The following is a 22736-nucleotide window of genomic DNA, read 5'->3' as shown; positions in this document are numbered from 1 at the left end:
ATATACTTGAAAAGCTCTAACCGGACTCTTTGAAAGCCTTATCTTGTTGCTTAAACTCCAAAGGAAAAATGTGTCATTTTAGTAAGCCTTTGCTCTTAACTTAGAAAATGACTTGGTCTTTCAGTTTATCTTTTTTTATATAGTCAAGCATAAAATCTAAGGGATGCCTTCCATCAAAAGACTGCTTCCTCATAAAACATCTTTCCCAGTGTGTTCTGTATTCACATGATATGCAATAAAAGTCAAGTACACTTTGACTCTTTCTACATCCCGAGATTGACATTCCATTGACAATCAATGACAAAAAGTAACAGAAGAAGCTGCTTCTTTTCCCCTCACCCTTTCTCACCACGCCCCCCACCCTCGGATTTTTGGCATGCTTGTTGTTTTACGACTATGATATCTGATAAAGAGTGGTTCACAAGTTCATGCAATTGTGCTTTTGAAATCTAATATCTCCTGATTATCTCTTTTTCCAGCAGAGGATTTTTCCAGCAAATTTAGAGGAATGTTTTATTTTTACAACAGTTTTAGAAAACAGATTCTGTCTGACTTTTCTAAGCTTAAGACTATCTGAGTGGTCATTTCAAGAAACACATTTACAAGCAATAAGAAAACAATTCAGAAAGAACCTGTAGTAATTTTCAGGATTGAGAATCACTTCAGACATTCAAAAAGGAAACCTCTGAAGCAAACTGCAAGCTAGTCATTCAGCATATTATACTTAAAACAGACACCTCTGTATCCATCTGCAAATCTTATTTATCTCCTGAAATAAAGTGCCATGAAAGTTACTAGTTTATATTGTTTACTTTGACCTTATTGGCAATATCCGAGACAATTGGTAAGCTTATAAACCTATTCATTTCTCTTCAAAATACTGTCACTGTCACAGTAATTAAAAAATAAAAATAAAACAAAAGAATCAGGATGCCTTGCTTTGGCCACAGACAGATTCTTGAATAAGAATTCTATACATCACGGTCTCATATTTTAGCATAATGGGACATCCCTGGACTATTTCAAAGAAGGAAATAACATGATGAAAATGATGGATAGAGAACAAAATATAATGCCATTTTTGACATAAACTTTAAAATGTCCCCTATTTTCTCATTCAGAATTATTCTAGATAATTACTTTGGAGATCACAGTGTAATTACACTTTTCTCTTTCAGTCTTGTAATGAATGGTCTTTGTCCAAAATTCGTGTTACTCTGATCTGGCCAAAATTTCAGAAATGGCTGCTTTTAATAATTAAATTAAAATTTCAATTGTTCAGAAACAGTTCCTTATGCATTTAAAATGTCTTTACTAATAATCTCTCTGGGCGGAATGTGTAAGAGAGTAGCTTTCATGATTTGATCTCCTTGATTCAATTATTAAAAAATAGAAACAGCACAACAAATATGGTCCTTTAATATTTTAGCAATATGAAAAGTAGTTGTAGTTGTTGCACAATTTTTCTAATTTTTAAAATCGCCTTTGGTATTATTCATTGTTTCTTCATGAAATCATTTCTGTGATGTTTATTTTTTTAATTTGTTCTTCATTGCCTGCTTTGCAATAAAACATGTGTTACTTAAAAATAAAAATTTTTTTTAGAGTAACTACTTCCAGTCCTTACAATACCAAAGTTATCTCCAAAGTTATCTCTCTTTGCTTTATGAAATAGATTTCCATTTGTTGTCTGAAATCTTTACAAATGTCTTTAAACTATAAACTTTCCAGAGATAAAAAGCACAGGAAAAAAGCTTTTTGATACATACTAAATTACACAATCACTAAAATAATTTTTTATTTTGTCCATTCAGAAGATTGTGTGAAATATAAAAAAGCTAACCATTTTCTTAAAGTATTTTCAGTACTGATGCTAATTAATATTCAAAAACAAAAGACTTTAAAAGCTACCGATCAAAACTCAAATGACAACAAAACTGAAATATTTTTGTTAGATAGATGAAAAGACTAGTAATATATGTTTGGAATCAGATATCTGTCAGCTATATTTTTAGATAATATTTCACATTTTACATTTATATAAATAAGAATCTCTTCTTCCTTAAATGCACTCACTCTTCCATTCCGCATTCAACAGGATGAGATTACCAATTCTTCCTCCTGACTGCAAGTACATTCATTTTAATGAGAGGACTTGGAAGCTTCACGGGAGATACTGAAATAAAAACTATTTTTGTCACAACAGAAGCAGATGTTTATAGAAGTGATTCTAGAACTATGTGTGGGAAAAGAGGTACAGCAGTTGAATGCCTATATCATTTGACTCCTTCCTTTTTGAAAATCTAACTAATAAATTCAACTTTTTAAAAGGAGAGTCAGAAGTAACTTATAGAAAGCTTATAAAACTTTTTGGACTTTGGCCTTTAAGCAATAACCGTTACAGAGACAAATGTTTCATTTCCTATTATATCAATTTGCAAAGAAAAGCATCTGCGGGGCTGCGTAGAATAATAAGGTTGCAGCATGAATACCAGGCATATATAGAGCCTTCAGAAGTTGTAGAGTAAGTTCAAGTCTCCTGGCCTTTGAAGAACAGTCTAAGCAGCCATCCTTGCCCATTCTGAACCAAAGCAGCAAGAATAACTATGAGAACCAGAAAGAAAAACAAGCTAGGAGCTGCCAGGAAAGCAAATATAAGAGAAGAGGACCACCAGTATTGCCCAGCAAGTACTTAATACTGTTGCTAGCTCTGCGCATGGAAGAAGTTGGGTCAGATGAAATACAAGCAAAGAATCTGAAACATGTAAGACCTGAGGGTTCTTAGAGTATTTGCAGCATATAGAATTCATGCATTTCTTCCACATATTATTCAGTACCTAGTATTGTAGAGAATGCTGAGATAACAAAGATAAAACAGATGTGGTCTTAAACCTCAAAGAACTAACAGTGAATTGAGGAAGTCAGACTAGTAAAAGGACACTTAAAATGTAGCCCAATAATATTTATGATTGAAGAAAGTACAAAGTGCTTTCAGAACCACACCAATTCAAACTGAGATTACAGAAAACTCTTCCCAAAGACTCAAGATGTCTTGAAGAACAAAAAGATATTATTTTTATAATATATTTAATTGTTTGCCACACAAAGAGTTGTAGAAGAATTTAGTCAGACCACAAGGGGCTGAGAGACAAGACAGTCTAGGTAGAGGAAACTGATGTGAAGACACAAAGGTGAAAATACCCATAGTTCACCTGGGGACCTCTACAGATGTTGGTGTGTCTGGACACAGGATGGAAATAATCAAAGAAGCTCAAGAGTCTGTATTGGTCAGGTTATGAAAGGTTTGGTACACTAAGACACTACGCTTAGTAGTTTGTATTTCATTCTGCAGATTATGGGGAAACATTGAGAGATTTTAGGCAGTGGAGTGATATGATTAGATTTGTGTTTAAAAGCAACTCTCCTGGCAGCCTCAGAAAGAACAGATGGAGGAAGAGGGGATGATCTACAGAGTGATAAGTTAACAGGCTACTAAATGGAGAAGACTTGACAGCTTAGACCAAAGCATTGACAGTGAGAGTAGAATGAGGGGGCAGATTCATGATGTTTAGGAGACCAAATCAATAGAGTTTAGTGATGAATGGTATAAGCGGTAAAAATGAGCCTACTATGGCTATTGGATTTCTTATTAGGATGTGTCATTCACCCACTTAGAATATATAGAATGAGGAGCATGTTGGAAGGGAGGACATCGAAGACTGATTAAGAATATCCTTGAGGGATGTCCTCAAGTTCCTGTGAGGTATTCAAAAAGATCTGGTATTGAACATAAGGATAGAGAGATTCAGAGTCCAGAGAATTAGTCTGGGTTAGAGATGTACATTTGGGTGGTTTTCTAAGCACTGGATTTGTATGAAGAAGAATATGAATACAAGAAGAGCGGGGAGCCTAAGATGGAGCCAAGCAAAATGAGCATTTGAGGGCAGATATTTGTGCCTGGCATGTTTGAATATCATGAAGCCAGCTCTAGGCTCAAAAGAGCACAAAGGGATTAAACATAGAGTTAGCATATGATCTAGCAATTCCAATCCTAGAAATATACTCAAAATAAAAACATACACTTACACAAAAATTGCATATAAATGTTTATAGCATTATTCGTCATAGTCAAAAAGTTGAAACAACCCAAATGTCCATAAACTGATGAAAGATAAGTAAAATGTGGTTTTTTCATACAGTAAAATATTAAAGAAATGAAGTACTGATACATGCTACGACATGGATAAACTTAAAAATATTATGCTAGGTGAAAAAAGCTAACCACTTATGTGAATCCATTTATAGGAACTGTTCAGAATAGGCAAATTTATGGCAATAAAAAGTAGTTTCTTGGTTTTCTAGGGCTGCAAGTGGCAGTGGAGGAGTGGGGGGTGGTGATAGCTAAAGGGTACAGGGCTTCTTTCAGGGATGATAAAAATGTGCTAACATTGATTGTGTAATGGTTCCACAATTCTATAATTATATTAAAAGCTATTGAATTATATACTTTAAATGAGTGGATTGGGTGATATGTGAATTATATCTCAATAAAGATGTTAAAATGGTATGAAAGCACAGTTGAAGGCATAGATTAGATAAATGCAAGCACAAAGGCTTAAAAGTTATTAAAATCTCTCTAAAAGTTTACCTAAAGTAAAGTAATCTATCCATTGCAATAGACATTAGGAGACATGGGTGATAAGTAAATATTGGGATAGAGGAACAAAGGAGTCTATTCAGTCCGATAAAGATTCCCCAAGCAAAGGACAAAGGGTTGGCAGGGAGGCTACTTGGAAATGCATAAAATAATTTAGGTGATTTCACATGTAAATATAAAATATTTCAGGGAAAGGCATTTGTATGTTTATAGATGATAATTGATATGAAAAAAAATCCACACTAGTTGACTATTAATTGTTGAGGCTTCCTCTCAGGCTCCCCACTTCTTTTGCTACTGTAAGGATTGCTGTAAGGAGTAAAGAAAAGGGGCACTGATTTTCAAATAGGCCTAGTTTACAAATTTACTTCTCAAGATTTTGCTAAGTAAAATGATAAAATACTTAACAGATCAGCCACTTAAAAAAAAAAAGTGTTTTTTCCCTTTTTTATTCCAGTAAGGCAGTATCATTGACTTTAGCTGTTTCTTCCGAAAAGAGCCTTGCTCTTGGCATCTCCACAACTTTACTAATGATTGCCACCATCCACCTGCCCTCCCCGCTCTCCATATTCTACACTTCATATGGAGCCAACAAACAACATCAATCTCATCTCAGTTTGGGGGCCCACAACAACTTCTCCCTCCAGCAAACTCTCACTGCACTTACAGATGGAATCTCACAACTTGGTGTTCTCAAACTTGCGCATGTGTTTTTTCCTTCGTAGCCAGGCCCTAAGTGGCTCAGAGGCAGACAAGATGCTTCTCTATGTTCTCTATGATACTTAGCATATTGTTGCAGAAGTAACAGATTCTTATTAAATACTTAATCATGGCACAAGACAAAAAAATTAAAATAATTATTGTCCCAAATTATTTTCTATATATGTTAAAAATAATTTACATATGCATCAAAATTCATTCTTGCTCTGCTCTTAATTAAAAAGTTGCTGACCACTTGCTGTATGCAGAGATTTTGTTAAGTTCTGTGAAGATATTATCAAATTTTAGCCTTTTAACAGTAGTATAAGGTGGTTACTCTTACTACTTTCACTTTGTACATATAAAAAGAATAGAGGCTTGGTGTGTTTAAGTGATTTGTCCAAGTTCAAATTATTTCCTCTCATTAAATGTAATATAATACATTTGCTAGAACATTTGTTCTTTTGCTTTCTAATATTGGTCGAAAGACTCCTGATGAAATACTGGAAGATAAAATGGCTCAGAGTTAGAAAGACCTGTGCTTAAAATTCTAAACTCTCAGAATCACAGTTTACTCAAACATACAATGAGGCTAATAATCCATGATTCACAGAGGCATGAGAAATTAATACTATCAGAAACTCTCAGGCAGAGCAGGCAAAATACATTATTTCATTTTCAATCTACTTGAATCATAATATATATTTCCAGAAGTTTACCATTATTTTTAGAAGGAAACATACCACTCATTTCAGAGGGGTTAAGGCGTTTTTTAGAATATGAGTGCAAATATACATTTCCTACGATCTTAAGATTTTAGGCTTTTCTTCAAAGAGATGATAAGGGCATTCCAATTATGCCATCTTGTTCTTATTAAAGGCCAAGTTGAGGATTCTACCAGTCATGTTACATATCGCTCCTCATTGTTCCTAAATGAAGAGTACTTCTCAATTTCTTGAGCAAGAACTCCAAATTGGGAACTTGAAAATGAGAAGGTAAGGTAAAGTGTGTAAAGTGTTTATGTGTCTGGATGGGTATGCCAGTGCATGCTCAGTAGTGCTGAATAGAAGAAAGGAGGATAAGGGAACAAAGATGTTAATCTACAACAATTTCTTAAGGTATACCTCTTTGTCACTGCATTCTTGTATAAGAACTATCTTTCACAATCTAAGTTCTATACCCATTTATTCCCTTTTGGGAAAAATCACATGAACTGACCTACTAATAATGTATAAAGCATGAATTGTACTTACCTTTTCAATATATAATTAAGCTTATGGAGCAATGATAGTGAAGTGCATTCAATTGTGTGTGCAATCAGCCTACTTTCCTTGTTGAGTCTGGGCAAGGAGCTGTGGCTATTATAGCTGGAAAACCCCAGTATCCCCTAAACAGAACTTCTAAACTGCATCATAGCTTACAAAAAGGGAAACTCTATACACATCTTGTTTTCTCAGAGGCCAGGCCAATCCTGACGATAGATTACATAACCTAATTAGTAGTTTCGTTTTCACTGCAGGTTTGACAAATATTTCATTGAGCACCTCATGACAGCATTAAGCAGGGTTCTCCAGAGAAACAAGGCCAATAGAGTATATGAATAGAAAGTGATTTATTGTGAAGAATTGGCTAACACAATTATGGAGGCTGAGAAGTACCACATTTTGCTGCCTGAAAGCTAGACATTCAAAGGCCTGAGAATCAGGGGAGCTGACGGTGTAAGCCCCAGTCCAAGGACAGGCGAAAAAGATCAATGTCCCAGCTCAGCAGGCAGGCAAGAAGGAAAAGAGGTTGAATTCTTCCTTTTTCTGCCTTTTTGGTTCTATTTAGGCCTCAGAGGATTACATGATATGCACCCACATTGAAGAGGGCAATCTACTTTGAGTCCACAGATTCAAATGCTAACCTTATCCAGAAACATTCTGAAAGGCACACCCAGAAATAATGTTTTATCTGGGTACCCTTTGGTCCAGTCAGGTGGACATGTAAAATTAACTATCACAATGACAGTATCGTGGCTATACGTCACTGCATGAGAAGAAATTCACTTCCCTCCTGATGTTTGTAGTGTAGCTGAGAATATAGATAGTAGGTGACTAATTGTCATCCGAAATAGGACACTATTGAGAATGAAAAGAGGTTCTATTAATAATTAAGCTGAAATACAAATGTCTAGGGCTAACTAGAAGATGTATTCATATATATATATTCCAGAAATTTCCTTTTAGATAAGGAAATAGGTATAATAATTTTGTTCAAAATATGGCAAAAGAAGGGTGCAGTTCTAAAAAGATGTATATTTTTTGTATGAATCTTTTTAAGCTTTGCTTCACTACCACTGTATGAAGTTTTGGCAGGTCCCATAACTTCTATCTTCTTTAGTCACCAGAACAATTCATTTCAGTAACTTGACAATCCGTCTGGTACAGTAATTAAAACTCCAAACTTCATTCCCCTTAATGGTGGTTCTCAGTTGGGGGAGAGATGTAAAGGAGGAGGGGTATCCTACCCGTAGGGAATATCTGGTAATGTCTGCAGATATTTTTGGCTGTTGCAACTGGGGAGAAAAGATCCTACTGACTTCTAGTGAGTACATGCCAGGGACGACGCTAGGCATTCTGCAGGGCACAGTATAGCTCCCACAATGAATTGTCTGTCCGAAAACCTCAATAGTGCTCAGGTTGAGAAACTTTGTCTTTTATTATTATGGTGACATTGGTTAATGAAATCCAATAAGTTTCAGGTGTACAATTCAACAGTAAGGCATATATATATATTGCACCATCCATAGTTAGATTTCTTTCTGTCACCACATTTGACCCCTTTTACCCCATCTACCTTCCCCCTCCACCCACCACCCACCCTCTTCCTCTGATAACCACTAGTTAATTGTCCATGTCCGTGAGTCTCTGTTTGTTTGTCCTGTTCATTTGTTGCTTTTAGGTTTATATCCCACATATAAGTGATATCACGTGATTTTCAACTTTTTCTGTCTGGCTTATTTCGCTTAGCATGATTATCTCAAGGTCCATCCATGTTGTTGCAAATGGCAGTATTTCAACTCTTCTTATGGCTGAGTAATATTCCATTGTATATATGTACCACAGCTTCTTTATCCAATCATCTATTGTAGGATAGTTCGGTTGCTTCCATGTCCTGGCTACCGTGAATAATGCTGTTATGAACATCGGTGTGCAAATATCTTTTTAGATATGGGCTTTCAAATCTTTGGAGTAAATACCCAGTAAAGAGATTGCTAGACCAGAGAAAACCTTGCCTTAGGATAACTGCTCTCACTTAAATGAAGCTCACTTTAGATCTAGATATCTGCAAAAGCAAGAGGGGGATGCCGAGACTTCTTTTTCTCCCTTAGCTTTATTTCCCTATCTCTCTTATCCGCAGTTTTTGACTCTCAGATTTGAGCCCAGGGGAATAAGTGATTAGAAAGCAAGAGCTTATTCTTATAGCTAGTAAGACCCCTGGTCTAGAATTCTTCTCTTTTGGATGTGGTGGACACACAATTGCTATGGATGTTTGCAAAAACACCCACAGTTAGTGGGCAGTGCCTCTCAAAGTCTAAAGATTAGGAAGTCTTGATTAAATTTAGAAAAGAGGACATTCTTAATGACCTTAGTTGGAGATGTATGAAAGGTACAGGTTGTAAGCAGAAGGAAGATTAGAGAATGAGTAGGAAAGAAAACACAGTGATCCCAATTCTATGGACTCATTTTTCTAGACACTTGGCTAAGAGCACAGAGGAAAGAGAAGGGGATGCAGGGCTGGTATTGGGTCTTAAGAGGGAAGATATTTGAATAAGTTTAAATGGAAATGAGCAGAGAAACAAGAGCTAAGGGGGGAGAGGGTGAGAGAGAGAAAGAAGACAGAGAAAGAAATTGATGATAAAGCATGGTTTTTAAACTAATAGGAAGAGGAAGGGGTAGTGTTCGGGCACTATGAGTGTGTCGAGCCAGAAGACAGTAAGTTTCTTTCAACACTTTTTATGAACTTAGAGTTAGTTTGGTTCTGTTTTATTTATACCTTTGAGTTAGGTCGTTCCTTGGGTTAAGACAATGAAAGAGCTGCCTACATGATAATTCAATAGAGGAATGGTCTGAAATTTTTGTCGTGAGAATAACTTGTTGGTGTTTTGAGGTTTTGCTTCCTGAAAGCTTTCTATTAAAATGTAAATAAGTTATCTGAAAAGTCACCATCTGGAAATCCATTAATATTTTAAAGGATTAGTTTATTAATTGGCCAGGACAAGTTCATTATGAGGGTGTTGAGAGTGAGGGTGTGCACACAGGCACATGGTCAGCATTTTGTGGGATTAGGCAACGTTACAAAATAGAAAAACAAACAAAGTCTGGACAAAAAAAAATCTGGGAGGACTGTGTCAGCGACAGTATAAAGATATCAAGAACGTGAAGAGAGGGGACAAAAAAACACCTTCAGAGACACCTACAGTATCATATCCACTCTTTGACCTCTTAACAATTTTACCCCAGATGGCTCTCACATTATATACAATCCTGCATTGAAGAAGTAAAATGAAAAGTCTTGAGATCCACCAGACTCTATGACTACACATATGAGCTCATATTCCCTGGAAAGCAAGATTTGCTCAGGGTATGGCTGGCTTCTTCTAGAAGTCATCACGATTTTCCTTACCCCATCAGAACGTTTGATTGGCGATCTGAGCAGAAACCATAGTCTATCATCGAGACCTTGGACCTGAGGGCCTTGGACACTCAGATACTTAAACCTTGAGACCAAATACTCACAGCATACCTCACTCCCAAACCCCTGTCCTCCTGCTGCTGTAACACCATCTTTCCTTTCCTATATGCTCATCACGTATTGGCTTCCTACATGTGCATAGATAGGGGCTTCTTTATAATAGATTTTCTTGCATTTTGGAACCAGTAAAATTGGGGTGAAATCAAGTATCTTAGTCAGCTCAGATTGCAATAACAAAATTCCATAGACCGGATGGTTTAAACAACAAAAAATCACTTTCTTGCAGTTCTAGAGGCTGAGAAATCCTAGATCAAGGTACCAACTAATTTGGTTCCTGGTTAGAATTCCCTTTCTGGCTTCCAGGCAGCCCCCTTCTCATTGTGTCCTCACATGGCCTTTTTCAGTTCATGTAGAGAGAAAAATATCTCTCTTCCTTTTCATGTAAGGCCGCCAGTCCTATCAGGTTAAGACTCCACTGTTATGACCTCACTTAATTTTAATTACCTCCTGAAAGCTCTGTCTCCAAATACAGTCACATTGAGGAATAGGGTTTCAACATATGAACTGGGGGAGAGGGCAGTTTAGCTCATAGCACCAAGGAAATCTGCATTTTCAGCCAGCATCCTAGGTGAGTACAAGAACCTGGTTTTGAGAGGCCGTGCTTTACAACATGCATCCTTTCTAAAAGGAACACACACTACATTAAAATTGATTTTAATTCTAAAATATATAATAAACCACCATATACATAACTGTAATAGCACATCAGTGCTGGTAAGACTATTACACATCATCTAGTGCAAACCTTCAGATAGATGAGAAAACTGAAGCTTATGATGCCGAACAATTAACTGAAAAATGTTTTCCTTGAGTACTATATTTAGATAACCTTTGAGAAGCATTGAGGTGTGGCGAAATCTTTCAAAAGTTCCTAAATAAGACAAACATACTTCCAAACATTTACTTAAAAGAAACATTACAGTAGCAGAAACCATTGCTAATTAAATGCAAATAGTTGGTTAATGTGCAGTGCAATTATCTCTCACTCAAAGAATTACATATGGAATATTGCATGCATCATTTCTTTCTTGAAGAAAAACAAATTCTCTTAAATCCACCATCAAATTATTCAACACAAATGGTCCAAACCTTTGCCAATGGGCTACAGGCCAGCTGACATACTTCCACCCACACCACACAACTGACTACCTCAGTCATTCTGCACAATGTGCTTGAGCATTATCACAAATGTTTGTGTCATCCAATTAACAATGTCATCACGTTTTCTTCTTCACTCAGAAAATATTATCAAGCAAACAATTTAACACATGAATGGATCTTCTGTTAATTTTTCAGAAAAGACTGAATGGTATCTTGGTAGCCTTCAAAACTACAGAGCATTGTAGATTGGAATGTTGTTTGCAACTGAGCAGTCCAGCAGTGACTGGTGCAATGAATAATGAAAAGTATTTCTAGACACTTAGCTTGCTCTATAATGTAAAATATAAAACCTTTTAGGAAGAAGCATATTTCTATGCAAAGAGAGTGTGTGTTAATATATTTATTTTTGAAATGTCTATCGAGTTTAAACTGGGCTAAAGATAGTGTTTTTCATCTGCCACTCAGGACACTTCCTGTGGGGGAAAAAATCTTTCTGATTCTGAGGATTCTTGGTAAAAGAAGAAACAGGAGTGCTGCAGACAGAGAGAGGACCGTTTAGGTAAAATAATTAATCATTAGCCACGAGAGTATGTTTCTCAAAATGTAACACCTACATCATCTTTATTAAAAATAAATAGGAATGCTTTTGAAAAATACAGATCCCAGGCCCACATCCCATTAGCGAACTCCAAAATCTCTGGGATCACACCCACATGCCTGGATTGAGCATTTTCTAACTACCCCTATAACTGATTCATATGCTCACAAGAGCTTTACTCAACTGAGTGGAGGGATGAAAGAAATATACATTATCACCTTTCTCCATCATGTCATCCATGATTCCACAGCCTAAGAAAACTTAAGACAAGTCAATGAAATGCATGAATTCAACAAAAGTAAAATTAATAATAACATTTTAACTTAGATCCTTCATCTACCACACTACTTAGTTAAGCCTCTTTTCTCACTAGCCCTAGATGTCTCTTAAGCATCATGGAGCAAGTCCTCCCCTCTGTGAGATTAGAGCTATTCCTTTTTTCCTATCAGATTTTTCCTTACCAAACCAATCCTGAGTTTCTGAACTATAAATGGGAGGTTTCATTCCAAGCAAACATGCTGCAGGACCAAGCAGATCTCTTTGCATCATTACTAAGCTCTGATATCTGCCAGATGAGTTAGTACAACCATTATAGACACTTCTTTGTTTGAAGTTGGGCAAGACAGAGTCAGGAAACTCACCTGGCACTCAGAGCCCTTTAAAGAGCTCTTTTAGTACACATAAAAAAAAAAAAAAAAAAGTGACAACAAAGCCTTTGTTTACTTGTTATATTTTTCTTTCTTAAGGATACTTAAAATAAAATTGTATGTCCTACAGTTTAATGGCATGTTAGTTCTGACAAAATATAGGCGGTAGTGGCAAACTTTATTAATGAAAAGTTGAATCAGTGGGATGGGAGGAGAAAAGGATCTTTTGGCCCTCTTAAATAGGCTATGGTGCAAAAAAATGTTTAAGATCATTAAGTTTAAAATTTTCTTTTTACCTCTGTTGGTATAATTCCTGAGGGCTCCCACAGAAGCTTTTGCCATTTCTTGCCTAAAAAGTGGCCTTGACCTCATTGTGTCCATAGCTATTAGTTCAGTCATGTCACTTCCGTAGTAGTCAAGGCAGTCCTCCCTGAAAAGGGAACCTTCTGTTTCCACCTGTGTAGCAGCTCTTCTTTAGGTTCCCCAACACTGCCATTGCTGATGCTGTCTTTTTCTCAAATATCTCTCTTGATAAAGCTGGACATATTGCTTCTTAGTTAGGTTCGGAGGATATTTTGTAGGGCATCATCCAGAGTCACACCAAAAAAATCCATCAACTCTAAAAGCTGACATGCTTTTTATTTTTTATTTACTTTTTAAATTGAAGTGACATTGGTTTATAAGTTTTGAGTGTCATGTTATAATTTGACATCTGTATATAATACATATGCCACCAACAAAAATGTTTCTTCGATCACTATACACTTGACTCCCCCTTATTCCTTTCACTCTCTCTCCATTCTCCTTCCCCTCTGGTTACCATCAATCTGTTGTCTACCTCTATGAGGTTTTTTTTTATTTTGTTGTTGTTGTTTGTTCATTTGTTTGGGTTTTTTGTTTTGTTTTATATTCCACAAACGAGTGATGATTTCTTCATCTGACATGCTTTTTAAGATAAAAGTCAGGCATCTATTTTATTGCAGGAAGAGCTCCTTGCCTATTTTGAAAACTCCCATAAAAAAGAACCCTATAGCTAGAGAACAAGACCCTGAATCTTTTTTATCTGCCTTTCAAGACCTCTGAGGTCCACAGGCTGAGATACCTCCTTGAACAAGTATCACAGAGGCAGACAAGTGGTTGAGTCTTACTCAGTATTTGCCACACTTTATCACAGTTAGTTATTTACCTGTACGTCTTCTCCTGTAGTTGTAAGATCTTAAAAATAGAGTTTGTTGCTGCTCATTTATAATCTTCCTAATTGATACTAGTATAGTATCAATTATTCGGTTCATTTCACTAAAAAAACACTATAATCTTCTACGTTGTCATTCACAATTTTAATAAGATCTTAATCTTATTAAATAAGATATTAATAAGATATATATATATATAAATGAGAGTATTAAACTAATACATGTATTAATCCCTCATCCTGAAGTAATGATAAACCAGAAGCTAAAAACCCCAAGATTTTCTCCTACAAATTATTGGAAGTAAATAGTGAGGTTAACTATTTGCAAATCTTTTATTTTTACATCTTTACTATAACAAAGCAAATATATAATTAAAAAGATAAGTTTTGATCTAAGCAGGAAACAGACAACACACAAAACTACTGAGATTAAAATTTATCTTATTTTTTCCCATGTCTTTTTTAGTAGAGGGTTATAGTTAGTAACACCAACATTTCCAGCCAAAATAAAACTGACAGAGAATGAAATGACAATACTCAGGTATCATCCATCGTTATAGGTCCTTGTCAGTTTCTCAATGGGATGTAGTGGCAGCAATTCTGGAATGCTGATGCTAAGTACCAACATTTGCAATAAATGTTTATAGATTTTCCGTACCAACTTCTAAATATTATTGCCATCACCTTATTTTCACTGAAAATAGTGAAAGTACAAGTAGCAATAGCCACAATTTTGAATCATTGTACAATTTAGAAAATAAGAACTCTTCACTACATACAAGAACATTTTCTCCTCGAGGTTCCACATAGCAAAGTATTAAAATAAATCTGCTGATGGTTACTTATTCTATAACTGGATGCTATTTACATAGTAGGAAACTTTCAAAGTGTAACTCTGCTGTTCTGTCCCATATTCACTTGACTTCTCCTCAAGGCACCAGTCTAATTTACCTGACAACAGGTCTTGATTTGGGGAGAGGAGAGTTGAAAGGCAGGACTTTTTTGGAGCTATTACTAAATCTTAGCCTTCTCCCAAACTGCATAAGACACTGATTTCTTTGCAAAATGAAATGTGCAAAGGCATACCAGGATCATTCATTTCAGCTTCATTCCTGGTAATTGATCACACTGCCCAGAGGAAATCAGTTCATTTGTTTTTCATTAGTCAGACTGGACATCTCTCCTCTATAATGAACTAATTATCAAAACAATAGGTGCTTAATAAAAAGCATGGACAAGGAAACCTGTTTATCCTCATTCTTTTGAACTTTCAAACTGTACAGAGATAGAGAACTCAGATAATTTTCTTTGCTAATCCTTGTTAAACGAAACTTGGTTTTCACCATCATCCTAAATTTTTCTCCAAAAATTAATCATAAAACTTTTGATCTCACTCTCTCCAATACAACAGATGCCCAGGCAAAATATTAAAAGTGTCCACCCCCTCTAAAATGTTCTAAGAGAGCTTCACTCTAATTGGTTTGCATGCTTTGCAAAGAAAACACCAGCACACACATAAACAGACTGACAGGTTGTCTGATTCCACTGTGACTCTTAAAACTCCCTGTATTCCTTAAGCTTCCTGAACGTCCTCGGGCAACGCTCATTAGCAAAACACAGCTGATATCTCTCCAAAGGTAATTGGCTGAGGGTAGGTAGGGTGAGAGGAAAAGAGTATATTTTTTATCTCCCTGGATCCGAAAGTCCAAGGACTATAAAATCCTATATATACCTCAACAATAAGATGTCCAGAATCATTCCAAGAAAAATGAAAAGTAAAGGAAAGAAAGAAAAGAAAAGAAAAGGAAAGAAAATGGCAGAAACTTCTCTCCACTAAGAAAAGTTTGGCAATCTGGTTCATATCCTTTCAGCTAAAGTTTCGGATCTCATTTCCTGCCTTGATCCATGTGAAAGATAAGGGCCAACACATATTGACACTATCTAAGGCACTGACTACAGATATTAATCCATAGTCAATGATGACCTTTTCTGACAGATTTTAATATACTGACTTCTTACAGACTTAATATACTATCTATTACTCTATCCCCAAAAGGTTGTGATTCATTCAGTTACAACCACTTTAAAATGAATCCAGTATACACTGCAATATGTTCAGAAGTGGCTTATGGCACTAGGGAGTGTATAATTATTCCCTCCCAGCTATTCAGTTTTGCTGACAGCAGATCATAATTGTGTATACCTGCACCCTACATAACCCTAGGGGGCCTTTCAAAACAAATTTTGAAAAAAAATATTTAATGAAAAAATTTCTGAAAATGACAGCAGCCACAACCATGAGCAGAACACTTAAAATACAATTTGAGTTTTTCAGAAGGAATGTGGGATGTAGCAGGAAAAAAAAATGTACATATTTTCATTTATTTATACATACACAGTATACAAGAGTAAAAAAGGATAATTCTGCATACCATGATTCTCTGAATGTTTATGTTAATTTCCAAAAATTTTATTTCCTTTTCTAAGAATATATTAAAGATCATAAATTTCACCTAGAAAGAGAGAGATATTATGTATTAGACTGTTATTTACTTAGCTCACTTCTTCTCCCTTCCTCTTCCTACACTGTTACTTCTAAGGTTACAAAAAAGTCCAAGGAAATGTCAAGAACAGGCAAGAAACCTGTACCACAAATCCCTGGAGATAAGCGTAGACTCATCACTCACAGCTGTGACTTCTCACGCCGACTCTTCTAACTAGAAAGCTTTGATAAACATTTAACTCTTTTGTGTGTCAGTTTCATATTTTGGAAAAAAGTTTCCCTCATTTCACTTTATCAAAAAATCATAATCAATTTAAAAAATAATCTAAGTTGTGACATAAAGATCATTAGAACAAGTTGCCTGGGAGCACTGGCTTCAGAGGGAGCTCCTGGGCCCTATAAAAGATGTGGTCATAGAGGAAAAGAAAAGAAAGAAGTAGGTTTCTTCTACAAATAAAAACCAATCATAAGGGGCCAATAAAGATGAATAAAATATGACACAGAAAAAATTCAGTCTATAAACTCCCCATGCAATAAGACAGTACTGATAAGATCCAAAGCCCTCTACTTATCACCAGTCATAGACGTCTTTATACCTAGTGGCACCACAGCAATCTCCACTAGGTCTGTGCCTTGGAAAGTACTACTTTGTACTACTTTCTTCCTTCTGTGATACTCCTCCTAATGACTGAGCAGGATGGGCTAGAACAGAAAAACTTCAAGGCAAAGCCATCTTCCAAGTCCACTTACCAGAAGTTCAGTTGAGAAGGCTGTAATACCCTTAAGGGAGAAGTGAGACGGGTAAAAACACTTCATGCGTCAGATAAAAGATGACTTGGAGTTATCCTGACTATCACTGGCCCACACAAAACTAGCTTCTTTTATCATCGTTAATTTCCTTTATTTCCTCTGGACCCTACAAGGTCTCTACAACGATTTCTTCTTTTTATTAAATGACACTTCTATTATTATTTTTATATCTCTATGCTTAGGTGTCTGTTAAAATGAGGCAAGGAATAAAATAAAATCATTAAGTAATTTAGGTCATCAGCTTAAGTTAAGGAATCTCGTAAACATAAAATAAATAGGCAAGTATCAAATAAACTTACCCTAAGCGTACTTACAGCAAAATGAGCACAACATACAGCTTTTTGCTTCCTAGTGGACAATGCAAAACATGAAATATTACACACTAGTCACCATTCGTTATGTAATAATCTACGAGTACCATTTCATTAAGGAAGACAAACTTTAGCCAACATATTTTAAGATAAATTTATCATGTGGCTATTTATATAAGGATGACCAAAAATAAATGGGCAAGGTCTTTTCATAGGCTACTAATAAAAACTGCAGGAACCTTCTTTATATAATCATTTCTTAATCTAAATTCCAGTGATGCCAAAAGCATATGTTAAAGCACGGAGTAAAACCATTTCCATGAGATTCGAATATATGGCTACCTGGGGGAACTAACTTTACCCAGGCATGAGAATCTGGAAGAATGGATATGTGGCACCTCTACATTCACATCCAGGAACAGCCCATATGTGGTACAGACTGCCTACAAGGAAGCATTTATAAGGGGAAGCCACCAGGACTCCTAAAAGTGAGGATAAGGTTGCCAGTAGATCTCTCCATGTAAATTTGCCAGGTAGTGAAATCCAAGACCAGGAGGCTAAAGCACAGAAAGAACTGTCAGGGTAAAGAAATAATCAACTGGGAAGGATCCGGGTAAGCAAGAGTTGATACTGAGAACCAAGCAAATGCATCCGAGTCAAAAGAGGAGAAAAAGATTCTAGAGAAGACACAAATGATGGTCAATCCCTGAGGACATTCATTTTATTTAGGCTCCATAGCATCTCTCTGGGGTGACAATTAAACATAGCAAAATGACATCTAGCCTTTTTTTTTTGTAAAAATCTGGAGAGCAGACAATTTGAGACTGAAGTCACAGTGAACGAATGCTTGAAACACAAAGCTATTCGGTATTGAAGTAACACACCTTTTTCTATAGAAACACTTGCAAAAATAACACTTTCTTTTAAACATTAAAGAGTATAGTTTTCATTCTTACTTAGAATGGAGGAGATTACCCGAGATTACCCAGAAGACATCTGGAATGTTGTGGTGATGTTAAAATCTGTGTCACCAAACTTCTGTACCAATTTCCTAAATGTGGCCTCTCAGAAGTCATTTAGAGCCCTTGAGTGTGGTTTCCACAATGGCCTGGCAGAGGGGAAGGGTGGGACCCACTCATGGGTCTCTGTTTCAGGACCACATGTGCCCTGAAGAAGGAACACCTTTTCTACTTATTACAAATGCTCTAAATGGCCACAAAGCGAGAATTGAACCAGAGTGCAGGCAGAGGAAGGGGTCTGGCAAGAAGAGAGCAAGTGATCCACCTAGGATGGGTTAGCTACAGGAAATAAATTCCCAGTAGAGCCAGCAGAAGCTGCAGAGCTGCATAATTCATGGTTTGGGAAAGAAGTCATATCGGTGGGCACTATAACTTGGTATGTTCTTATATGAAAACTGGAACTATAAGCAAGGGGAGCTATTACAAACCACTGGAGATTGAACTGTCAGAATGAGTAGTATATAGGAATGTTGAAATTTCAATACTGATTGTTAATGTCGCATGAGATATATTATAATAGTGATTAGTAGCAAATTATAGAAGCCACTTAACAATACCTGTTTTACTTGTAAACTACCATAGCAATTGTTAACAGCAATTTTGATAACAATATGCTAAGAATTGAGAACACTGAAATCTGGAAGAGACAAAGAAATGAAAAAATAGTTTATAGAGTGTCTGAAAGCCTGAATAGACACAGGTGTGGTAACTGCAAGTCAACTCTACCTGAAGAAAAAAAAACGGTTGATAACTGCTGGGGATGTCAAAGATATTTTAGAAACATATACAACATTCCTCAAAAGCTCTAACGATAAATACACTCCATCATTATTCAGAACCTGCTGCATGCCAGACTAATGAAAGTGTCAATCAAGCAAGAAACTATTTAGAATGATATGCTGACAGAAGTCTGAGAAAGCCCATTAGCTTTCAAAGAACATTCAGAAGAAGGGCTTTGTAGCAATCAGATCTTAGTTAAAATCCTGCCTCTGCCCTTTAGTAGCATGTTGCTTTGGGCAAGTCACTTAACATCTTGTAAGGATAATAATAAGTTAAAAGAAACTGTGGAAATAGTGAATACTCCTTTATATGTTTAAAGGTTACTGAAGAACTCAAAGAGTTTCTGTCTATGTGGGTTATATCTATCAGTATTCATTATTTAAATATAACAATAACCCTGACATACAACACATTTTTAATGAAAAATAACTACACTGCCCAAAAAACAGTGACAATGTCATATTTTATATTTTTGTAAATATCTTCAGTGTTCTGACTTAATAGGAGACAGTTAGATTCTTATATCTGTTTCTGCACTCAATAGGTTGTTTTGATTGAAGCATATGAGAAATATCCAGCTCCCTATAGATATGTCGTTAAGAAAGGGAGGAATATTTTAATACCCTTTTAATACAATTATGGATGTTCTTCTTCAACACTATATCAAAAGTTGACAAGTGGTACTTTCTTAAAGGGTAGCTGCAATGTGCAATCTGAAACTGTACCAATGAACTTCATATAGTCTGTTACATTGCAGTCCATTAGTCTACCTTGCATTTGAAATGGATTGTTTCCAATGCAGAAGTGTTTTGTAAACATCACATTTTATCACACACAAAATTAAAAAGTTGTATATTCAAAAGTTATGATTTAATACAATTAGTAACATTTATGTTTTCATCAAAGACATTCTTAAGTAAAACTTGCAATTTTCAAAAATTTTGAATTTGTGATGGCAATAAAGAGTAAAATGACTATGAGGTATAGATCTATGCTATTGTCTTCATTTGTGTTAAGGCACTATGTTACTATTTGCTTTGTACAATCAGAGCAATTGTCATGACAGTGCAAAAGTCCAATACTATTATTAGTAAAATAATTTGCCTTCACAGCATACCAGAAAATGTCTTGGGACACCAGGGATCCACAGACCATACTTTGACCATACTTTGCTTGTCACTTCAGAGATAACAAAGCTTGGGATAGATGTAGGGACAAAAAAAAAAAAAAAAAAAACAACCACAACAACAATAAAAACCTGGGTACTTACTGTATGTTAAATACCATATATTTTTTTTAAAGAGTGGTATTATTCCTATATTCGATAAACTTACAATCAAGTTATACTGGGGAAATAGACACAAAGAAATAAGTTCAAAATGATATATGATAAGTGCTTTCACTTAATAGAGACATATTGATAGAGGTAAAGAATAGAGGTAGGATTCTCCTCTTAAGGACCAAGCATATTAAAAATAGAATTTATCACTGAAATATTTTTTAAATTTATTAATATAAAATAACACGTTGGTATATGTTAAAAACAAATATTTTAAAACTACAAAGGAGAAAATAGAATCAGTTAGACCCTACTCAGATTTAACTACCTCTAGTTATTTGACATATTTGGTCCTTGACCCTTTCTATAAATACACATGATTCTTTATTTATAGATTTTTATTATCTTATATATATGCAGCTTTATATGCTGTTTTTATCTCAACATTATATTTTAAAGATCTTCCATATAACTTGAACAAACCTCAAACATGTCAATTTTAATGATACTATGATATGCTTTTGGATGGATAAATCATCCTCCTATACTGGATTTTTTAAATCTTATATGGTATTCTTTTAATTTGATATAAACACAAATCTGTTTCTGCATGTCAGCTGATATTCCTCAGAATTTGTTCCCTGAAAGGGAATCACTGGGCAACGGGTAAGAGGAGCTTTTAGGTTCTTGCCATATAAAGAAAGCCAACTTTATTTCAAAGAACGTTATAATTAGCCAGTTAAGATGCAGACCAAACACACACTTTCCTCCCCTCTCTCACAGTTTCCTTTGAAAAGACAGACAAGATATTTTTGAAAGAAAAAAAAAAAACACACATAAAATTCTTGAAAATGGAAGATAGGGTGCCAACATACTCCATATATGTGAGGAATTCCTGAAATATAAAATTCAGATGTAATCTGATTATTGAATAATACAGAACAGAGAAAACCACAGCATCAAACACCAGTACTTAGCAGGATTCTCCCCAAGGGAGCTCTGCAGAAGCTACAAGTTCAAAGTCAGTGAGTACAATGACAGAAAGGAGCCAGAATACATCATTAGAATAGATTAATTAAAACACTATATTTAGAATGGCTGGGTTAGATAACCTCTTGTCTTCCTTTGCAGATCGAGGCTACTGATTTTTCCCTCAGGATTAAGCCCAGAGAAATTTTCTCCTAGGAAAATGGGTTGTTTCTAAGAGGAGAGATCCATGTATAGATGTTGAAGCCTGAAAGAACGAAGAACCTGGCTTAAGGTAATGTCAAACCTCTATAATGTATGGCAAAGAGAATACAATGTTTCATTCAGAAATTATATTTACTATGATTCCCACTTTCAAATAAAGTCCTTATTTGGCAATGGAGAGCTTCAGGGGACAATATAATCTGCCCAGCAATGCCACTGTGCAGTGCCTCCTGTCAACAAACTGTGCCTTTTTAGAGTTTGAAATAAGAATCTTACATTTTAAGGAAGTTGGGGAAAGACATAAAATTACACAATAATCTCAAGCAAGCTAGCTATTCTAATTAAATGAGTCCTTTATTTATAAATCTAAATAGTCGAACAAAGATCACGAGATATCAGAGGAATATTAAAAGCATGAAAATAAAGAATCAAAATAAAGAAATAAATTAACAAACCTGGGGAAAAATTGAGTAAAATTGAGGGGGAAATAGTTCTTCAAAAACATATTTAGTACCTTCAGACAGAGCCAAAAGGATTTTAAGGATATAAATCAAGAAGAGCCTTCTATGACTAGGGATCAATTCAAGGGCATAAAGGAAAAGAGTTGGAAATTCTTTAAGCAAACTAATCAATTATGGGCTTAATCCGTGGCTTTACAGCTTTTTTTTTTTGACAAATAAATACATTTAACATTATATCGCATCGTGTTTATCTATATATGTATTATATTTCACTAAATGATTCCCCATTCAGCCTTTATACTCTCTATGATAATTCTATTTAATTTTTTAAAAAGGACTCATAAATCGTAATGTGTTGTGATTCAGAAATTGTAAACAATTAGTTTAGTTTTATAATAAAACAACCGTAAACCAAGGGGTGGTCTATAGGATAAAAAAAAATCTCAAAGAATAAAAAGCAAAACAATAAAGAAATGAATAAATTAAGTAATAAATGAAGAGACACAAATAAAAAAATGAAAAGAGGCACAGCATCCATGTAGGAAAGAAACTAATTAATGAAGAAGAGGAAAGAATAAAAGAAATAAAACAGAATAAAAGACATATTTTTAAATGAGAATGGCTCAAGTAAGGGTGATAAAGATTAATACATTTTTAAAACATACACCCACACCTACAAACTTCCTGGTGA

The 22736-nt window shown here is 35.3% G+C and overlaps 1 protein-coding gene across 1 annotated transcript in view; it reads right to left on the bottom strand.

The window, feature by feature from the left end:
- Positions 1-22736, bottom strand: part of LOC105305969 (EGF-like and EMI domain-containing protein 1) — a 453542-nt gene that overhangs the window by 296794 nt on the left and 134012 nt on the right.

This window comes from Pteropus vampyrus, unplaced genomic scaffold (genome assembly GCF_000151845.1).
Source record: "Pteropus vampyrus isolate Shadow unplaced genomic scaffold, Pvam_2.0 Scaffold12, whole genome shotgun sequence".
Classification (NCBI taxonomy): domain Eukaryota; kingdom Metazoa; phylum Chordata; class Mammalia; order Chiroptera; family Pteropodidae; genus Pteropus; species Pteropus vampyrus.
The sequence above is the reverse complement of the archived record's forward strand: the minus strand, read 5'-3'. Positions and strand labels throughout refer to the sequence as shown.